This window comes from Cricetulus griseus (assembly GCF_003668045.3).
Source record: "Cricetulus griseus strain 17A/GY chromosome 1 unlocalized genomic scaffold, alternate assembly CriGri-PICRH-1.0 chr1_1, whole genome shotgun sequence".
Classification (NCBI taxonomy): domain Eukaryota; kingdom Metazoa; phylum Chordata; class Mammalia; order Rodentia; family Cricetidae; genus Cricetulus; species Cricetulus griseus.
The window spans coordinates 22,416,893-22,439,845 of NW_023276807.1; the positions used below are offsets into that span (position 1 = coordinate 22,416,893).

General features: G+C 45.2%; 1 protein-coding gene across 1 annotated transcript in view; it reads right to left on the bottom strand.

Annotated features, from left to right (window-relative positions):
- B3gat2 (beta-1,3-glucuronyltransferase 2) overlaps positions 1 to 22,953 on the bottom strand; it is a 71,956-nt gene that overhangs the window by 1,249 nt on the left and 47,754 nt on the right. The window lies entirely within an intron of this gene.

Here is a 22,953-nt window from a genome sequence, read left to right on the forward strand (position 1 = left end):
GCACAAACAGGATATGGTCTAGGAAGTGCTGAGTGAAGCAAAAACAAAAAACAAAACCCCAAAAAAAACCCAAACCAGAACCCATAAAATGGCCTTCAGACTCCAGTGTCCTCTCCCAGTGCTTTATGGAAGTATGCCGTGCATTCCAGTAAGCCAAACTAAACTTGGAATAACCAGCCTTTTGCTTTTGACTAGGTCTTTGCATTTGGGACCCTGGCCAAGTCACTTCACCTTTATTAACTCTATAATGTCCTCATTTCTTAATCTGCAATAGAAGTATGAAAACTCAACTTTGGTATCTAATTTAAGGTACTATAAAGATTTTCTGACACAGCACTGTGCAGAAGACTGCAATATGCAAACACAAATGCCACTATGTAAACAGTACCAAGGGTTGGGTAATACCAGCTGCCATTCACAGCTGCAAAAATCCTAGCGGACAGGTAAAGGGCTTGTGAAAGTTGTGTGTGTGTGGGGGGGCAGAGCCAGGCCACATGCATGTCATGTGACTGATAAGAGAGATCTGAAGTCTTCGTCAGACACAAGCTAGGTCAGCACAAGACTTCAGCAACACAACCCAAACCTGAAGTTAATAAACTGCCTTTTCTCAGGAGACCAAATCAGATTAATGTTAATGATTTCTTGCTTTCTTTCATGTGCTTTATCCTTTATTTAAATGGAAGTCTGTCCTCAGTCATACTGGCACGTCTGCCCTGTTCTTTGCATGGCTTGAAGGCACTGATTTTTCTATCCCTATATTCATATGCACACATGATAATCCAAATTATGCATGAGTGATTCTGAAAATTCAAAACCATTTAGTCCCGCCCCCCTTCATTGCCCCTTAAGATGTTAAACTCATCATCTGAAAGATCCAGATTAGACGAGTATGTTCTCTGTTTCCCAGGTTCAGGAATATCTATCTCACAGTCATGTGGAGCTACTTGATAAAACGAAACACAGGCCACAGCCAGTCCTGCAGCTGATTACTCTCTTGTTCTCACTGGAGAATGATACTCCCCTGAACAGCAGTGCTCTCAAAGACTTTAGGGGGTGGCTTATTCTGGGAGCAAAACAATCTACTTTCTAACAAAGGGACTGGGAGAGGGAGGACATAATCCAGATGTTCCTCATTCATGTAACTTAGCTGGCCTTGCCCATTCTCTGCTCAGGAAGCAGGTCACAGCCAGCAAGCAGGCATCATAAGGTAAGTAGGCCAAACTGGGCTGCTTTGGGGGGAATCCTCTGCTCTAATGAGATGCCATGGAGAGCTAAACAGGCAGAAGTTTTAGCTCCTGACCACAGATTTTTAATCGGCTACGGGCGTCTTGAGTTTTCTTCAGTTTTGCAAATATTTGTGCCTTGAGCATTGTTATCTTCAGTGACTGGTTTCGCTTTAAAGATACTGCTGTGTCTTTTAAGGATCCAGACAAAAACCATAGGAGTAGGATTTTCTGTCTGGTCAGTTACAGAAAAATGTGCTATGCCAATGAAAAGTAACTGTTGACATCTAACAATGGGGAGGGAGAACATATTCCCTAGTAGGCAGGGCTTGTCTCAATATACTGCATACATACTGAATGCTCCTGGAAATAAGGTGGAACATTAGTATCCAAGAATCTATTCCATTTCTAGACAAGATAAAACCACAGGGGGACTGGAGAAGAGATGCTTCTTTGGCTAAGAGTATTTACTGCTCTTTCAGAGGGCAGCACTCACGTGGTTTCTCACAATCATCTAAGTCCAGTGCCAAGGCTCCAACACCCTCTGATTTCTGTGGGCACCAGGCATGCTCATGTATGCACATAAGTACATGCAGGCAAAATACTTTCAAAAGCCAAAGAGTTACATAAACAAGAAGTTCAGACAGTAGGAGTGAAACACATGCTAGAGCTCTCTGAGAATAGATAAATGTCAGCCCTAAAATGGCCAAAGCTTCTCTGAAGAGGCCACTCCACAAGCAAGGGACCCTCCAAACTACAGTTTCCTTTAGATTACAACTGAGAGCTTGAGGAAGCCATAGCAAGAATTTGCAGAGCAAAAAGCTCTGCTGGTGGGTAGAGACTCTCAAGCCTTCAGTGTGAACAGCTAATGCCTGCAGAAGTCCCCAGTCCAAGTAGAGAACTAGAAAGGATCAGGTGACTCAGTTACAGTGGCTCACTTGGCTGGGGAGTACTCCCATTCTCATCAGCAAGAGCACAGCAATGTAGTAGCATCATGTTTCACCAGTAGACTTACATATTGGGACAAGGTGTTCATTGTATGTGGTTGATTGAGTATTACATCAGCACAGCAACCTAGCAGTAACTGCAGCACCTGTATGAACATGGCAGGTTGCTGCCATGAAAGCTCTGAAAGCTAAGATGCTCCTGCTTAAATTTAAAAACAAGTCTTGAAAAGCTAAAAGTGCCTCCAAATAACTTGGTCATGTCTCAGTACTAAACTAAAAGAATATTTATACATTTATAATGCAGCATATGTTACGTTTGTGTGTTCATATTACAAATACATGCATAGCAATCGTTACCCAACAATTTAAAATTCAAAATGTCTCAGCACCAAAACTGCCTGATGTACAAAGAAGCAGGAAAATAAAATGGCATAAGAAAAACAAATCCATAAAGGATATAGATGATAGAATTATAGAGTATAATAGAGTGTAATGAGTATGCTCATTAGAGTATAAATGCTTCATATTCAAGAAGACTGAGGAGATGCAAGCATGCTAAGAGATAAGAAAGGGACAAGGTCATCTCAAGGATAAAAATCCAAGGAGATGTAAATTGGCCTGGGTAGATTAACATGAGACATTAAAAAAAAAAAGAGATCAGTAATGGTGAACAAGTAATAAACTGCTAAAATGAAATAATAAAACTAGTGTTAGAGAATTGGAATTAAACATGAGAGGAAGACAAAAGTCTATGAAGAAATGATGTCTAAAAATTTCTGGCCTTTATTCAGTGAAGATAAAAGCCTGAACAACCCCATCAGCCAACATAACCTAAATGAAGATCACGCTAACCATAATAGCACATTATACAATCTTCACACATGATTGGAGTGTTGTCAGTCAAAAGCATAGTAGAAGACACAGACCACTTCCTCAAAACTTAAAACAATTCAAATTACACAAAGTATACTGCCTCTAATGTGGTAGAATTTAAAAGACTCAACAGCAAAAATTTAAGTTTTAAATACTTGGAAACTATGAGTAAATTACAAGTGAAAAAATCAAAGGAAATGAGAAAGTTGTTAGCTGAATGCAAGTGAAAAAGCCATGAAAATCTGAGTCAAATGTATTTGCAAAATTTTAGCAGAGGACGTGTGTGCGTGCATGTGTGGGAAGTACAACTGTATGTACAGTGTATAGAGGCCAGAGAAAAATATTGGGTATTTTCCTTCTCTCACTCTTGATCTTATTTGGGGGACAGGGTCTCTCACTAAACCTAGAGCTGACCAACTGGCTCAGCTGTCTAAACTGGCCAATCAACAAGCCCATCAGATCTTCCTGTCTTTAACTTCCACTCATGCTGGACTTAAAGGCATGTGTTATCACACCCAGCTGTTTACATGGGAGCTAAGGATCTGAACTCCAGCTCTCATGCCTGTGTAGTAAGCACATAACTCATTATGCTATCTCCCCAAATCATTTTTTTAAATACAAGATGTCACTATGTTGTCCAGCTGCTCCAATAGACTAGTTTGAGACCTCCTTGCCTTAGCCTTCTAAGTATCTGAGACTATGTAGAGCATTACACCAAGCATGGCAAAAATACAGTTTCAAAAATATCTCTAAATGCTAAATTAGAAAGATGAGGTTCCCACTTTTAGACACTAGAAAACAAACATAGCCAAGTAGTAAAGTACTGTTAAATGTAAGAGCAGAAATCCCTGGATAGAAACAGGAAAGGAATAGAGAATGCACAGTAGGGTCTGCTTCTTAGGAAGACAAGGAAGCTGACTGTGGTGTACGAATGACAAATGTCTCCCATGGACTCTGGATTTTGAACTCTTGGTCCCCAGTGGCACTGCTTGGGAAGGACTGGGAGGTGAACCCTTGCTGGAGAAGTATGTCACTAGGGCAGGCTATTCAGAGTGCCACCAACTTGGTCTCACCTCCATGTACCTGCCCTGCAAAGTGCACTCTCCTTTCTCACTAGGCATATCCACAAACCACCTAGGTCTTCTGCAGAGTGAACCTATTCCTGCTTCCTGCGGCATGGTTTCTGGCAGCAAGGCCTTTATAATCTGATCACAAGAACCAACCACCTCCTGAATCACTGACCAGTGGTACAGGATTCTTAACATGCTTTTTAAAAAATTATTTTATGTGCATAAGTTTTCTTCCTGAACGTGTATCTGTGCAGCACACGTGTGCCTGATGCTTGTAGAGACCAGATGACGACATTGGATCCCTTGGAACTGGAGTTACAGATGGTTGTGAATCCTGTGGGTACTGGAGATTGAACCTGGATTTCTGGAAGAGCTTAACTGCCCTTAACCAATAAACCATCTCTCTAGCCCCTAGACAGGTCCTTTCAATGCTGCTCATAGAAATTAATTTCAAAAGTTTCTCTGTCCAATTAAAAAGAAAAATAATTTCAAATCTGAAAATACAAACACACACACGTCATAGAACTTGTTGGAAAAAGGAAGATACCTGTGGTAGCTCTGTCTCTCATAACTCCTGTCAAAACATACACTGACTCCTGGAATATTGCATGTGTTAATTTCAATACTGTTCCTGGTTTAAAGAAATGGGTGCACGCACCAACGTGTGTGTGTGTGTGTGTGTGTGTGTGTGTGTGTGTGTGTGTGTGTCTGTATATATATATATGTGTGTGTATGAATCACACACTTACATACATGGCCATTAAAATGGTGTCTTAGCCGTTGTTCTATTGCTGTTAAGAGACACTATGAAAAGACAATTCTTATAAAAGAAACAATTTCATTATGGGCTTGCTTACAGTTTCAGAAGTTAGTCCACTATCATTATGGCAGGAAGCATGGTGGCATGCAGGCAGATATGGTGGTGAAGAAATATCTGAGAGTTCTACACCCTGATCCATGGGGGTGGGGGGAGAGACTGGGCTTGGCATGGCCTTTTGAAACCTCATAGCCCAGTGACAGTCTACCCCAGCAATGCCACAACTCCTAATCCATCTAATCCTTCTAATCCTTTCAAATAGTGCCATTCCAATAAGCATTCATACATATGAGTCTATGGGGGCCATTCTCATTCAAACTGCTACAAATGGTATGCTTAGGCTTTTCCAACTTTGGGCACCAATCTTTAAAAGAACTATTCTTTGTCATTGTCTTCTCCCGGCTTCTGGAGCAAAATCATTTGACCTATATAAATGTAAAAACTTATTTCTTGGTTGCCAGTTATATTTCATTAATCTATACACTTAACATATGCTAATACCTGTGTGTGTGTGGCTTGTCAGCAAGGACCAGAGATCATTTGTCTCTACCTCCCCAGCCCTGGGGCTGCAAAATGAATGCCACCTTGCTTACACAGTTGTCAGGTCAACCTCAGTTGAAGGTCAACCTCAAGTCCTGTGTTTATGAGGCAAGTACTTTATGGACTGAGCCACCTTCTCCAGTCCCTAGAACCTGCAGGTAGAGACCCCATTGGGGTTTGAAAGGCCCTTTCCCAGGGATCACATGTCAGATATACTACATATCATATATTTACATTATGATTGATAACAGTAGGAAAACTATAGTTATGAAGTAGCAATGAAATAATTTTATGACTGGGGGTCACCGCAACATAAGAAACTATATTAAAGGGTTGCAGCATTAGGAAGGTTGAGAACCACTGCCCTAGAGTGTCTATATTACTAAAGGCACAACATACATTCTCAAGTTGGGATGTGTAACTCTGATAGCTTTGCACAGCCCCTCCCCTTCTCCAGACAAGACTCTTTTAGCCATTCTGAAACTCTTGCTTTTCCTTAGTAACTGGATGGCTCTCCATTTCTACAAAAAGCACAACCACAACTTTGACCGATTATTCTGCAGATATGGGTTAGTATGAGGATGATCATAATCTTCTCTATATTAGGTCTTCTAATCCATTAACTCAATGTTGCTCCATTCAGTTCATTAGTCTCATTAATTTTACAGGGGCCTTATACTTCATTTTAATATCGTATCATCCCTAACATAATTGTGAATGAGACAAAACAATGAAATTTTCTCATTTTATCTTCTGTTTACTGTCACTGTTTTTCTAATATAATGGATTGCTGTTTTCATTTTGAGATAGGGTCTCACTATGAAGCCCTTGATAGCCTATAACTTGCTCCATAGACCAGGCTAGCCTGAAATTCAGAGATTTTCCTTCCCAAGCCTCCCAAGTGTTGTAACAATCTACTCTGGTAGCAACTGATCTAGTCTTGAGAGAGCAAGAACTTCTATGTTTTTTTGTTTCCATGGTTCTAAGCCTAACCCTTCACACTCCATTGCATGACAAAGACAACCCGTGACAAAGACTCCTCCCTAATCTGCCATACTTGGAAACCAAATAGAACCAAAGCTATATTTACTTCTCATCCATTTTAGAATCCTTTGCTTCTCCTGAAGAGGCACAGTGAGGCACGGTGGGGTTGTGGAGGTCCATTCATTACATGCTCTAGAATCCTGACCGGGACTTTATGCTTGCTTCAAGGCATACCCCCACACCCACCTTTAATTACTGTCTAGTTTTTTTTTATAACTTGTTTATTGTTTTAATTTTATTTTACATTCCAAACTTAGTTCTCCCTCCTTCCCACCCCTTCCCTCACCCCCTTGCCTGCCCCCATCCACTCCTCTGGGGAAAGAGCTCACACAAGGAGTCAACAAAGTCTGGCATATTAAGTTGGGACAGTACCAAGTCCCTCTCCCATGCATTAAGGCTGAGCATGGCATCTCATTACAGGGAATGGGCTCCAACAAGCTAGTTCATCTATCAAGGTTAGATCCTGGTCCTATTGCCAGGGATGCAGAGATTGTCCAAGTTTCACAACTGTTTCCCACATACAGAGGGCCTAGTTTGGATCCCTGGAGTTGGACAAGCTGTTCCTCTAGAGTTCAATAGTTTCCACTATCTTGGTTCAGCTGTCTGTGTAGATTTCTCCATCATGATCTTGAAATAACTGGCTCATATATTCCCTACTTCCTCTTGGACTGGATACCTGGAGCTTGACCTGGTGCTTGCTTGTGGATCTCTGCATCTGGTTCTATCAATTAATAGATGAAGGCTCTATGATGACTGTTGGGGTATTCATCAATCTGATTACAAGGGTAGACCAGTTCAGGCATCCTATCCATTATTGCTAGGTTCTTAGCTGGGGCCCTTCTTGTGGATTCTTGTCATTTTCAAAGGGTTATTTATTAAAATAACAGTCAAAATACAATGGAGAACTTCTTGGTTGTTGAAAGCAAATGGGTCTCTTATGGGCTACACTGCCCTCTTTCCTTGTAGCTTACATGAGGGTCGAAGATTCATGATGAAGTGCTTCAGAAACAAAACACAATGCTCTGAGTGCATGGGAAATTCACTTCCTTATCCAGAGGTTGTAGGTCCAACCTGGGGCTGGTCATTGTGCATGTTGCGTACCAAGGATGGTTGCTCTATGGCGAAGTCCCTGTTCAGAGCCCTGTTAGGGGTTCCATTCAGAACTGATTCACCTGAGGGGAGATGACCAGGCAGGCTGTCCACAGAATTCAAGTTGTTGGCAGTGTCCCTGGTAGCACTGTGAATGACATTAGCCTTCAGGAGACTTCCTTCAGGGACTGCTTCATCTGAACATGGCATCAGCTCCAAGCAGGACTATTTGATAAGCATGCTACAGCTTTGGCATCTCTTGGCTCTTCCTTCTATACCATCCTCCTGAAAAGTCACCCTCCCCAGCTTTTATAAAGGCTGGCTCACTGGCTGTCTGCTTCAACAGGAGAATGGGGTGAAGAGCACCTACAAGGCTGCTGTGTAACCACGGCTTCCCATTTGGCTGATGACTGTCCCCATGGCTCAATTTGTGTTTCAGAATATTGAAAGTTGCTGTTACTTTATTTGGCTGGCCGTGTCTTAGGGATGACACGATCTCTTCACAGGTATAGCCAATGGTGCACATAGTCTCTACGATGGTGGGAAGGATTTCTTTACTGACAGGTTTTACGTGCTCTTTAATTTCACCCAGCCATCTGTTCCCAGGAGTTGAAATATTGTTATCCTGTGCTTCCTGGGGACTGTGAGTAATTGTTCAATGAGCATGTGACAGGGCTTTGACACGTGGTCGGGAATGGGATACTTTGTGTTGATGATGAGCCTTGCATACCATCAGATGTGGTTTCTTCATATGGAAAATATCCTGTGACCAGTGCATACAGGAGAACCCCCAAACTCCACATATGAAACTGCTAGCCCATCATAGCGTTTTCGTGCCAAGATCTCAGGAGCCATATAGCTCAAGGAGCCACAGCCCTTCTTCAACATCTGACCCTCTTTGAGCTGACTTGCCATTCCAAAGTCACAAAGCTTGACATTTCCAGCTCTGTCAATAAGGATATTCTCTGATTTAATGTCTCGGTGTGCAATTCGTCTTTGGTGGAGCAAGTGCACTGCTGACACGACCTGTTGGAATATTGATCTAGCTTCCTCTTCCTTTAGATAGTCAATGTCCCTAATGAACATCTCCAAATCCTGCCCTGCAACAAACTGTCCAGTTTCTTAAAACGCCTCAAAAAAACAAGAACACTTAGCAGTTATTGTTCTCTGTGGGCAAGAAAACCCACAGTACTTCTGAGAAGCACCTTAATCGACAATTCATTTAAATCTCCAGTCTGAAGACAACTAAAAGAGCAATCTTCGAAAGCAACTGTCAGGAGGAACATGGATGGAAAACTTCATCCGGAGAGCCCAGTGTGAATCCCAGAGATTTAATGAACTGAATTCTGCCAATGCCCACCTGTGTTTTCTGAGCAGGAATGCCTTTGAAGTTTAGAGGGGAAGGGACTCCGCTGCTTCAGAGAATGGGAATGGGATGTGTGCTGTTCTGTGAAGGGCAGAAGCAATGGGCATGCCGGTGTTAATGGTTCATGCTTTCAGGCCCTCTTGTTATTTTTAACTGGAAGTAAAAACAAACTGTACATGTTAGTTGGGAGAAATTAGAGATTTACATTCTCCATCACATTATTAAAATGGGTCACACCAAACCACTTTAAGCCAATCCAGAAAAAATGGGGCAGAAAAAAAGACACAGAAGGAACTTGTGTCGCGTTCCAGCCCTGGATAACAGCAGTGAAACCATTCCTAGTTTCTTGAGGGGTTCAGTGGCAAGGCTGTCACATGTGTGTCATTTTCAGTAAGAGCCTCATTGGTTCCTGATTTTAAACTGTAAGGAATTTCCTAATGAAATGGTGTCAAGTATAGGATAGTCACTGCAGGAAGACTTTTAATCCAAAGCTCTGGGTTCAAATGTTACCTCTGCCACTTTTTTAACGTGACTTGGTGAAGTACTGTTAGTGTGCTGTGCCTCATTCTCTCCAATGGAGATGGTTATTTTCGCTCTTCAGTGAGTAGTTAAGGAATGTAGTGCACACATTGCTGAAGTTGAGGAATCAGCAGAATGAAAGACCTTTATCCCAGAGGCCAGTTCTAAACTACTCATTTCCAAGATTATACTAAATTACAACATCTTTTAACTTTTAATTTCTCTGGGTCAATTCATTCATTCCAGAACACCTTCACAGGCATGGTGGTACACACCCGTAATCTCAGCACTCATGGTGGAGACACGAGGACCACTACCAGCAAGTTCAAAACAAGGAGTACATTGTTTGCTTGTCTTAGCGTTGATGGTGATGGTGACACTGTGTAAGACACAGTCCTAACCCTCCGGGAACGCCCAGTCCCCCTAGGGAAACTGAGATGAACAAGACCAGGTCCTCAGTGCTGCAGAAGAGGTCCGTGCAAACCCTGTGGGCACAGAACAAGGAGAGGTAAGGGTCAGATTTCCGAGATGGAAATCTGATGTGGCCTGGAAGCAGTTGAAGTCTTTATCACCCACACAGGGGAAGAAGGGAGACTTGAGGCCAAGACTAGGCTGCGCTACTGTGATGGGAGACAAGGTTTTGTCCACCTACGGCAGTCTGCCATTCCTAAGACTTTTCTTGCTCTACAACAGGTATTAATGACTTGGCTGATAACCTGTCAGCTTTAGGGAAATTCCTATGGCCACAACACAGAGATAGCAGTCAGTGGAGAGCTAGGTGTGTGGCAGCTACACCTGGTGGGCTGGGGAAGAGAGGCAGATGGGCGCTCACTGACTGGGGTGTTTGGCATAGGCATCGCACAGACAGTAATAAAGATGGCTGTCAGACTTGCACACTGCCGGCAATGAGCACCTTACACCACAGACCTACGCGACCTTTTAGACTCACTAGAAAAAGGAGCAGAATGGACAGAGCTGACCCCTACACCCACGAAGGTCTAGGGCTCCGCCTAGACATTTCCCACAGGCCTTCTTGTCACTTAATCCCAGTCTTGGGCATCTAATCCAACTTGCACTTTGCTTTGTGAAAATGTTTAAGGTCTCCAATAGCCTCAGAGCTAAAATCCCATAGCTCAAATCCTCCTTTATCTTAACCTGGAAGAGCCTGAAGACTTGTAGTCAAAGGAGGTTTGGCCCGGATGCCAGGAGCCTCCTCAAGGCATTTGTACCTAAGAATATCTCCATTTCTCCATTTGTGCCTCAGCCTCCCACAACCCCACACGCTGCGATTCTGATTAATATGGACTGAGTAGAGACTCCCTCCTGGGAACACGGAGGCAATACCCGAGACACAACATGGGCAGACATTCTTCGTGAGCTCATGTCTATGAGCACCCCAGGCCTTTGTGTCCCATGGTCTTCTCCGGACTAGCTGAGGCAGAGTTCAGGGTGCCACTTCATGCTTCTTCAGCTCTGTGACCACCCGCTCCTCACTCCCTCTGCGCCAGGATTATCATCCAGTTTGCTTTTTACTGACTCCTAGGGTGCATTTTTGAGCTTGTACCAGCTTTTTTTTTTTTTTCTATGAGGGTGTATATGCGGTGTGTACACATGGAGGTAAGGTACACGCACCTCTGTACATATAGAAGACAGGGCATGGGCAGCCTGCTCTAAAGCTCTCACCTTCCTTTGTGACAGGGTCTCTCACTATCCCGCTACTAGGATGGTGGCCATCAATCCTCAGTGACCCTTTTCTAAGTGTGTGCTTTTTATAAGAACAACAGTTCTGGGCCCCAGAGATGGCTCAGTGTTTAAGAGCAGGGGTCTCATTTGCTTTCTAGCACCCACAGTATGCTGGAAAGCTTCCGGGGAATCCAATGCCTCTTTCTCCTCAGGGCAGCTGTTCTCATGTGCACATCCCCACACACAGACATATTCATGATTTAAAATAATCTTAAAAAAAAAACGATTTTGATGTTGTGCTTGACCTTGGAGCAATCCAGCCTCTCCACATTTATTCTGCTTATGTCTTGATTTATCTTAAGCTGATCTTATTATAAAACGTCCCCCCCTTCTTGTGACTTTGACTCCCTTCTCATTTTTTTCCTTGCTTGAATATAAAAACATGTCTTCTAATTGCCTGTGTTACATTATTAAATCCTTACTATATTTTTAAATGTTTAAGGCACGAAGAGTTGACATTTCTTTCTTATCACAATTTTAATCATCTAATCTATAATCAGATCTACATTCCCTCTCTGAGGGCTCACGCATATGTAGTGTTTACCGCCTTCTGCTCCTCCACAACAGGTGTTATTACTTAGAGGTGCTCAAATTTTAATCTAAAACACCATTTCTCTTTCTGGATTCCGTTAGCCTTTTGCAGGTCTGATGGAAATGCGGAGAGAAAAACCATGTAAAGAGGGATTTTCCTTGACTCGTGGTTGCAGAAGGCTCTGCCCACACTTGCTCGGTCCCGCAGCTTCGGGGCCGAGAATGAACATCACGGCCTGGTCTTTCCTCCCAGAGTAAAGAGGAGGGGGCCAGGGAGCAGATGGTCCTTAAGCTGTGTGGCTAGATCCCATCCTCTAGTCTTCCTGGCTCCCAACAGTCATGCTATGAATCCAGGCACGGATTAACACACTGCCGAGGTCAAGTCCTCATGATCCAGTCAGTTCCCCAAAGCCCAGCAGCTGGCAGACGAGCTACGGCACATGGCCTTCGGGACATGCTAGATCCCAACCAAGTGCTTTAAACTTTATAGCCACGATAGATATTACTCCTCCAAAATGGAAAGGGCTGCTGTTATCATTGCTCACTCCTTTTCTGGTTTAACTACCCCCTCCCCCTTTAGTTCTAACTGACTATGGCTATTGTACTTTTGCTAGTTTTGTTAGCTTGATGTTTCACTGGGTATAAACGTCTCGGGTCCCCTAGTGCTCTTTTCCTCATAGCTGTCTGCTCTTGTTTTATCTTAAGATAAAAGAATCCCAGTGAAGATACATTAAGGAGAGAGCATAGTGTGACTGTTAGACCTGGAGGGGAGGAGAGGTTGGTTAATGGTCACAAAATCACTGTCAGGACGACCAGGTCCCACTGTTGTATAGCACAAGGTGGTGGCGCTGGCTGACAATCGTGTACATTCACAGCAGTTACCAGGTTAAGTTCTGACTAGCCCTCCATATTCGGTACCTTTTTTATTATTGTGGGAAAAACACGGTGACCAAGGCAACCTCCAGAAGTGCAAGCTTATTGAGGCTTATGGTTCCAGAGGGTTAGTGTCCATTATGGCAGGAATTACAGCAGCAGGTGGTAGACATGGCAACAGAGCAGCTAAGAGTTCATAGTTTAAACCACAAGTAGGAAGCCCAGAGGCAAACTGGGAATGGTACCTGGCTTTGAAACCACAAAGTGACACACTTCCTCTAACTAAGGCCATACCACCTATTCCTCCACAAATGGTGCCACTAAACGGGAACCAAGCATTCAAATGCCTGAGACTATGAGTGTCGTTGCTTCCAAACCATCATACCATCGTACCCAACCAAGGAATATGCTAATAATTACTCTGACTTGGCTGTGACAGATTTGACACATGCACCAACCATCACATTTGCCCCACAAATATGCACACTTCTGTGTCAATTAAAAATCTTATATATTTCAAATGCACCCACTTGTGTTCTCGGAGGAGGCAGGCAATCATCTCCACTTAGGCTGTTGGTTATGCTTTTCAGTAATCAGGTAAAAATTATTCTCACTTGTACCTCTGTTCTCCTTTTTCTTTCTTTCTTTTTTTTTTTTTTTCGAGACAGGTTTTCTTTGTGTAGCTTTGGAGCCTATCCTGGCACTCGCTCTGGAGACCAGGCTGGCCTCGAACTCACAGAGATCCGCCTGCCTCTGCCACCCGAGTGCTGGGATTAAAGGCATGCACCACCAACGCCCGGCTCCTTTTGCTTTTTCAATGAAGAGACATTTATATAAATAACCCATTGTACATTATACACCTGAGGCTTGGAAATGACGCCATTCTGCCCGAGACTCTCAGAATGGACTCAGGGCAGGGTTCAGGTGGGACCGTGACCAGAACAACTTGCTAACTGCAGGAGAGACATGGTTATAACTGCTACACAGCCCATCCTTATCCGTGGTGGCATCCTATAACTATTTAGACAATAAAATACAAACACCAGTCCCTGTAACAGCATCAGGCCCATATCCTAGATGTTTGGTCTAACCAACCAGAGGCCGGTATCTTGGAATTTTGATGTGTAGACCAATGGGGACCCGTGGATCAGACCATCCTCCGTGTGCTCTGCAATCCAACTCCGGCATCTTTTTAAATTTCCTTGTTAGGAAATAACGGACAGTGTTGTCTCAGAACCTCAGGGCATTAGCTTTTCATTTTGATAACATCCTCAGAGTGGGAGAGGGAGGAGAGTTAAAATGAGTGAATTCGGGGCAGACACTTCAGCTGCTGCTTTCAGGGGCAGAAGCTTCACCTGGAGGGAGATACAGGGAGTAGAGACTGGAGCATTCCCTGGCTGAGGTCTGGAGAACAGGGACACGGGCGCCACCTTGTGGACATATGAATAAGTGTAGCATTCCAGGGGGAACAAGTGCGGAGGAGGTCTATGCTGGGTGGAAGGAAGATCAGGAAAGACCTGCCAGAGAAAACCATGACCATTGATGAGCCTTGCACGGGGACTAGAAGTTGGCTGCCAAACACAGGAAGGCAGGGAGACACTGTACATTTGGTGCTGAAGGTAGCACATGCCACGCTCAATGACTTGCCTATCCGATAACAAAGTTACAGCATTTGAAGTAAGTGGCTAGAGTGTTTGGGGTTGGGTGGTTCCGGCTGCTCGGGGGAACCTGGGGAGAGCACTGCCTAAGCTTAATCTCTGAAGCCAGTACAGAGAGGTTTGGTAGCCACAGCAACCAATCCACATGCCAAAGAAAAACGGACATCCATGCCAGTCAGCCCTTGACTTAACCATAACCAGGCAGAACAAAGATCTTTTTTTTGAGACAGTGTTTCTCTGTGTACCCATACTGTCTGTCCTGGAACTCACTCTGTAGACCAGGCTGGCCTTGAACTCACAGAGATCTGCCAACTTCTGGCTCCCAAGTGCTGGGATTAAAGGTGTGCGCCACCACTGCCTGGCCAGAACAAAGATCTTAATTCTAATTATTGACATGAACACATGGTATACCTCTTTAACAGAACTGATACATAAGTCGTATCTGTAGATGTTCTCTGGGAAATGAGGGTGGTGAAGAAGAATGATATTTCTTCCTGGGACTCAAGTAGGAAAAATGAGAATTCTTTTAACTCCTTATGAGTACATCCAACAACCAAATGCACGGCTGCATTTCACAGACCGTCCACAGGCATCAGACACACCGAGTTAAATGTTATAAATGGCCTTTGCTTTTGCAAGCTTGTGTGCTCTTGTTTGTTTGGTTTCTCAGCCGGGAAATTATAAAAATGAACACATACCTGCTTCTGAACAACTCTTTAATGATCTTTTATGGTTCTGTTCCCTTATTGATCACTCTCTTCTTAGGGTATTTAATCTAAAGCCAGGGCCAACATTTATCTCAACGTGCCAGCCTGCATGCTGAGCAACCCGCAGAATGATAATGAGCAAAAGGCCACCCGCCAGCAGGGAAATGAAGCCCATGGGTCCAAAGCAGAGTTTGTGGGCTCTGAAGTTACCAACTTTGGACTGGACTGAGACAGCCAGATGCAGGTGCAGATTCTGACACCAGCAGGTGCATCTGCATGCCTCTCTCCCACCCAGAGGGCAGGTGGTATCACTCCCATCGATAGATCAGGAAAAGGCCATGTTCCGAGTTAGATCATTACCATGTGCAGCCTGCTGATGCCCAAGTAGGACCTGGGGGGTCAGTGACCCGCCTACCCTCGGCTGCCTGCATGGATCCGCCTGCTGTAATAATCAAAGCGCTAACCCAATTCATCTGAGCAAATCAGTTGACCTCTAAAGTCACCCTCATTGTATTTCTTGGTGAAGACACATAACATTCACTGGGTATTTATGGTGTTCGCCTGCTACATCTTAAGAAGAATTTCATTTTCTCTGCAGAGAAAAAAAAAATAGATGCTCAGAGATCAAAGACTGGGGTCCCATGGCTGTTAAGTGGAGATGTGTGATTTGAAGCAAAGAGGGAAGCCTGCCCAGTAGTCACAAGGACATAACTGATCCCCACTCTTAACCACTTAATCCCCATACAATTTACTGATCACGTCTAGCATTAGGTTAGTATGTTGAAATGAGGAAGCTGAAACTAGCAAAATGTTGAGTGAATTAGATGGGAAAGCACACAGAGAGCCTAAGAATGCCTGCTAAACGCTCAGCAAATAACATGTCATTAGGGAGTTGGCTGGATTTCAAAGACATAAGGAAAGTATAGGGTTCCCATATTCTAAGTTCTGAATACACGCCTTATTGGATAGATACCTCAAGGGATATTCTGTTATATAAGTGGAACAGCTGGAGTTGAAGTGGTTATGTACCTTGAAACCTGCCCCCCACCCCTAGTCCTGTGGATCCTCCCTCTCTACCACTGCCTTGCCCCACCCCCTCACCAGCTGCACCAGAGAGCACTCCTGATTGTGAGCACCCAGATGGGCACAGCTGCTCACCCATTTCCATTTCACACAGCCACGGCCGAGGTGCTCTGTGAGCATCTCCATAAGCACCTCATTCAGCAAATGCGTACCAAGTGAGCAGTGGGCTGCCATTCGACATCACACTCTGCCACCACCCTGCCCACAACAGCTGAAAGTTCTCTCCTAGAGTCCCACACAACTCAAGGGACAGCCACATTACATCAACCCAAGATCAGAGTCTTAAGGTGGTCCTAGACCCTGGGCTACCACCATGAGACACCATGAAGCCACTCTGAGAACATTCCAGGACTTTCTACATCATACAGAGCTTGCAGTCATGGAGAGCATCTTGATTGAATGACAAATGGCTCCAGAGGAACAAAGAGGCCCTTCCACTTTCTTGCAACATTTCCACTCAGGAAGCAAGCAAATGTTTTGGTGTTGCCTGCTGATTTTGTTATGGTGGACCATTTGATCCAAGATGCCTCTCAGCTTTACAGAGCACTATCTACCAAATGAGGGGTTTACCAAACAAATGAACCTAACAGGAATTCCTTACTGACAAATAGCCAAGACAAAGCAGAGCGTCTACCCACAGGAGGAGAGCTCCTGTGAACTGGCCAGGGCCAACCCTTCCTTGGTCTTGGCTCTCAGCATATCCATGGCCATCACATGCAATAGCTTCCTGAGAGGTTCACCCAGCAGTGGGTAGGCACAGCACCCTCTGAGACAGGATAGCCCTCAGTCTCTCTTGTGCCAGGGTATGCATTGCCGTTGTGGGAAGGCAAGGGAGAGGTGTGGCTGTGATGAGCAGGAACTTAGCAGTATAGCAGGTTATGATGGAGACCAGCCTAAGTTAGGGTGACAGTGAAGGTGTCTTCGTGAAGATGGCCTGTGTGTGGAGATCAGATGGATGGACAGGGCGGAACTGATGGAAGACTTCCTGGTGGCAGCATCTGTGGGGCTGTGAGGTGAAGTCAGGCTGTGGTGGTGGGACTTAAGGAAACACGACCCCAAGATCTGGCAGAGGGGCCAAAACTGGTAGGACAGGAGGCAGCAGGCAGGACTCTGCCAGTGGAGCCCAGAGTGGCCTCTGAATACTTGGAAGCAAAGGGTCACCAGGAAGCCAGGTTGTATTCCTAATGATTGCTTCTGCTCTGGGGTGATGGACTGCCGAGGAGGGCAAAAGGACTGTGGGTGGTGTCAGAAGCCTGAGCGGGCACTGTGGCTAACTTCTTCATGCCAGTCACCCCAGATTCCACAACCTTCCACCAGGACAGTGTACCTGTCATTACTCCAGACTCCACAACCCTCCACCAGGACAGTGTACCTGAAATGCATCCACTCAGACACATTAGTCCGGTAATGGCCTTCTCCACTGCTGTGCATGCCCCTAAGCCTGCACAGCTGGTCTTCTGGCTAACAGGCAGGCCTAACTACCCACGGTCACCATATTTTCTAAACGTAAATTACAACTCAAACTGATAACGCAAATGACATCAGTTAAAACTAGAACCGACTTCAATTTAACATGTTGGTTACCAGCACATCACACAACAGAAAGGGTGTCAAAATCGAAATGTCTGCTGACTTATGACCATAAAATGAAATGGCTCCTTAAAATGCTATGTCCCTGATGACTGTGGTATTTAAGGTCACCTCTCACCTCCTAGCTTTCTACTCTGCCTCATCTCCACAGATGGCTGCAGAGGCTCCCTCTCTTCCTCCCCCACCAGCTACCAATCACTTAGTATCTGCTGATGTGGCTGCAGATGTATTTCTAATCACACCTGTCACCTATTTGAAATATTTCAGACGCTCCACTAACCACAGAGAACCGTACCCATCACTACTTAGTCCTCACAATTGACCCCAGTTGCCTTTCCCCTAAGAACGACTTACACCCCATCTGTTGTTCCCAAAATGTGACCCATTGAGATTGATCCCTGTTTGCACTGGGCTAGCAGAATAAGGTGACTGTCAAGTGCCACCTCTTCCTCCGAAGTTTGGCCCAACAGCCTGTCTGTGTCCTCTAAATTTAACCCCAAATGTATTTTCTACCTCACACTATCATCTGTGTTGAGTCCTGTGATCTCCACCTTCCCTGGTGGCTTGAGGGCAGTGGCTAGGAATTCCCTGCAGGTTCAGTACAGTCATTTCCCCTGGCTCCTTCCCTAGTGTCCATGCGAGGTGACTGTCCCCCAGGATGCAACCCCAGGCAACTCTATTGTACCCGAATGAGTGCCTCCCTTCACAGAGTTTCCACACACTTGTGACCACTGGACTCCAGGCAGGGAATTCAGAGGACTGCAGACATCTAGGAAGATATTCTTGGAAAAGTCACGTGTGAGAGAAACACTTCATGGTCTCATCTCATGTCAGTCATGAAACATCTAAACTGCCAAAAGTGTGCCCGGTAAGTGTGGCAGAAGGACAAATGGCACTTCTCCCTTTCTTCAACACTCAGCAGATGACCCCACCCCTACTTGACAACCAGACCTCCACTTTCCAGCCCTTGAATTACTTATTTACTTACTAATGCCATCTTTCACCCAGAAGTAAGAGGTGATTCTGCCAGGAGAACTGGTCCATCTATTATCCTAGTGCCCCACCCAATTCCTTCCTTTAGACTTTCAAAACCCCCTTCCCCTCCTTCTCTCACTCCCTCCTACACCCTCACTGCTTGAGACAGTGTCTCATACAGTTCAGACTACCCTGAAACTTGCTGCATGGTCAAAGCCTTGACCTCCTGAGCCTTCTGGCTCCATCTCCATCATCCATGGGATTACATGTATGTTCCACCATGACACACACACACACACACACACACACAGGATGGGGGAGGAAGAAGGAGGGAGACAATATCTTCCTGCCCCCTGAAACTGCCCCCACCTTTTTCTTACCTCTTGGTCACCCTTGGCCCTTTTAGGCCCAAACCCATTGCCCACCCACTTCCCCCAAAGGTGTAGGATGGGCCCCAGAGTCTAGAAACTCTGCCACCTGGGAAGATAAGCCCAGTGGGAGAAAAAGCTAAATGTCAATGGAAACTACAGTGTGAACAACCTCAATTCCTAAGACCAGAACTTGCCCCAAGTAGCTCAACTGGAGTTGAAGGGACCCCAGGGCTCAGCCTATTCTTGTGACTCCCAGTGACATCTCCTTGTAGACCTTCTTGACTTGATTCACCCACAACACCCTCTGGTATTCCTGTGCTGCTCAAACTTCACTCCTTTCACAGATCAAATACCGCCATCTGCTCTACTGGAAGCCCGAATTCCTCCATTTTGCTGATTATTTATACTGAGTTTAGCCCCTTTGTAAGGATTCAGGCATTATGCTGGCCTGCCCCTGTCACCTGGCAGAATGCACTCAGGCAGTACTCTGGTCAGCCCCGGGTTCCATGGTTGCTTAGTCTGCACGCAGGTGCAAAGGACCCCTTTGAAAGACAGACAGACCCCTAACCACTTGAGCTCTTTTTTCCCTCTCTCTTTCCCGCTGTTCCCCTGGGGCAGACAGGACTTTTCCTGTCTCCCTCTTCTCTTCTGTCCTCTCTCTGTCTGTGTCTCTTTACCTCTTTTCTCTTTCCTTCCCCCTTCTCTCCCCTTTCTAATAAAACTTGTCATGTAAGCTCTGTCTGCCTGGCATGTTTGTCCCCCACTTTGGTCTCCCTCACCTGCCGTGGAATCCACAAAGGTTCCCCATGCATTGTTCCTAACACTGTTTATTCTCCTGCCTTTGATTCTCTTTGTGCTCTTGGCTCTTAAACATAACATTTGCCATCAACAGATGCACCGTTTATCTCCCTGTCCTTTCTCTCAGCTACCATGTCACGGATACACCCCAGGACCTCCATCTTCTCTGGTTCTGACTCCCAGGATACAATCCCAGGCAGCTCCACTCTCCTTTAACAAACACCTCCTTTCTAAGGGTTTCCACATACCCGTGCTCACTGGACTCCAGGCAGGGAATTCAGAGAACTTGTAGACATCTAGGAAGATATTTCTGGTAAGTCACGTGTGAGAAAACACTCCATGGTCACATCTCATTTGTGTCAGTCACAAAACATCTACAACATCAATGGTGATCCTGGGATATCACTTACTGGACCTCCGCTTTTGTGTATGAACACATTAGCGTGGCAGAGACCCAGAGCCATACTTGGCCTGAGAATCCCCGAGGTGTGCCTTGTGTCTGTCTGAAACCTTCAAACATGTGAAATAATCAATGGTAGCTGATTGGTGTCAGAACTGTGCACACTAAGTTGGGTTTTCACCAGAATAGTGTCCACGGCATGCTGGTCACTCACCTAGGTATTATGCATGCCTTTGTTACCCGAGTACAATGCCCTGCTGCAGCCTCCTGGAGTTAATGCTAAGGTGCATGCAAATACTAAGAACTCAGCATAAGGAGAAACCTACAGAAACAGCTGACCTAAACAGGGGGAGCTCATGGTTCCCAGACTAATAGCTGGGAAACCAGCATAGGACTGTTCCAGACCCCCTGAATGTGGGTGTCAGTTAGGAGGCCTGGGCAATCTATAGAACCTCTGGTAGTGGATCAGTATTTATCCCTAGTGCACGAATGGACTTTGGGAGCCCATTCCCCATGGAGGGATACTATTGCAGCCCAGATACATGGGGGAGGGCCTAGGCCCTGCCACAAATGATGTGACAGGCTTTGAAGATCCCCCATCGAAGGCCCCCCTCCCTGGGGAGTGGGATGGGGGATCGATGGGAGACTCGGGAGGATGGGAGGGAGAGGGAACTGGGACTGATATGTAAAATAAGATTGTTTCTAATTTAAATAAAAATTTATATTAAAAACAGCACAAACATGGTCAAATTATATTTTATAAAAATTTTGATATAAAAAGGAATATAAACAAGCATATATCTAAAAAAAATAATTCCGTGTAAGGATCCCAGCATAAAGTTCTGATTTTTAAGCAAATCTAGACCCCTGGCTGGGCTTCAAATTACCTCCAGCTCAGCTCTTTCAAGCAATGTTTGTCACTGACATTTCCGTGGAAGTGACCAAAATGAGACTGTCACTTGAAAGTAATTCCCTGCCCACAAAGCAGGGCTAAAAACGTTGCGTGGACTGCCTCTCTTTGAGTCAGTTGTCAGATGCTAGAGTTATTCTGGGAATAGAAGCCAGAGGCACAGCCCAGTAGAAATACTCCAGGGTCTCCTGTTAGCTTGGCAGAGCAGTGTACATCCGAAGCCAACAGCAAGCCACAGCAGAGCTGCCTGAAGTGCCTTTGCTCCATCTCCTCAGGGAGGTTAACTTAAGGAGTAATGATTAGAAAGTTTTAGGAAATGCCCTCAGGGACCAGATCCAGTCTTTACTTCTCTCATTAACATTGTGCGAACTTGAAGGCTTCAAAGCAGTGTCTCGTGTTATCTGACGGCGATTTCTTAGCATCAGGAAGATCCTCACAGGCAACCATCACAGAGCCATTTGAACACAGTGCCTTGCAGGATATGGCCTCTGGCTTCCTTCTCTCACTCCAGATATTCTCATTCACATATATTTATCCACTCATTCTCATATCCATTCTCTCCCTTCCCGCCTTCCCTCTCCGTCTCTCTCCTCCTCCCTCATGGCCCTCCCTCCCTCCTTCCCTCTCTCTCTCTGCTTGACCCCCCCTCTCCACACTAATGTGGAAGTGGGGAAGGACACACCACATGGGTCTAAGGGCCCGCAAACTCTGCATCAGGTTCCTATGGAGACTACATAAGCGAACTGTAAACCAAAATGAGCATTTTGAAGTTTCAGAATGAGGGCCGACGTTTTCAGACCCAGGCTCATTATCATACCGACCAGATCACCTGCACTCCGGGCTTCCAAAAATATCAATAATTCACGGAAAACTATGATGCAGAGCAAACACGTGTGGGGAGCGAAGTTTTCTCGAATGTGATACTGTATTCCTATTTTAAGCGAAGACTACCAAGAAAACAACTAGCTCATACTTTGTTATGATGTGCAAATTTCATTGTGATTTGGAAATATATGGAGATGTGTAGAAAGTCCAAACAATGGCCATGCCAGAGAGAAAAGATTCCTATAGAATTCAGCAGTGAAAAACATCTCTCCCCGGTCTTGCAATAAGAGCTCCCAGAGCACAAACCCATTTGCCTTCCTTGAACTTGAGAAACATCAATTTGGAAACCAGTGCTCTGAATTATCCAAGCTGCTCTCACCTTGACACTGCTCGTGGAAGGTAATGCTATTGCCTGAAAGCTTTCTGGTGAATGGCACACCAGCAAGCTCCGGGCAAGTTCAGGACCGAGGGTCTGTTAGCTGGCTTCTGCTGCAGTCCTGGATCCACACTTGGATATCCAGCACCTACTCCTCTCCTTGTCTTTTTCAAGGTGTGACACCTGGGCAAGGCAGGCAGTGGCCCTATCATGCAATTACCTTTCTCACCACAGGAGGACACTGTGTTCCTGACAAATTTTCTGCTCTAGCTTATACCATAGTCAAAAAGGATGCTCAATTTCCCAACATACATGATGCTTAGCCTTGTGTTTTCAGAGCCATGAATGGGACTGGATGGGAAAGCACTCTTTTTATGAATCCTCAGGATCAAATCACCTACTGTGGGATGCCCAACCCCGAATGATGTACCTGTAGTGCAACCCAACACCTAAGAGAAGATTGTGGAAGGAGGGGCAAAAAGATTGTCAGAGCCAAAGGCTCAGAGTACCTGCTGTTAGATCATTCCCTAGACAGGACAGACAAAGTGTACCCATTAACTCTCAACAGTATAGCTGCATGAACAAGACCAGCACAACACCACCAGCGGACATGCCAATGTGGGCA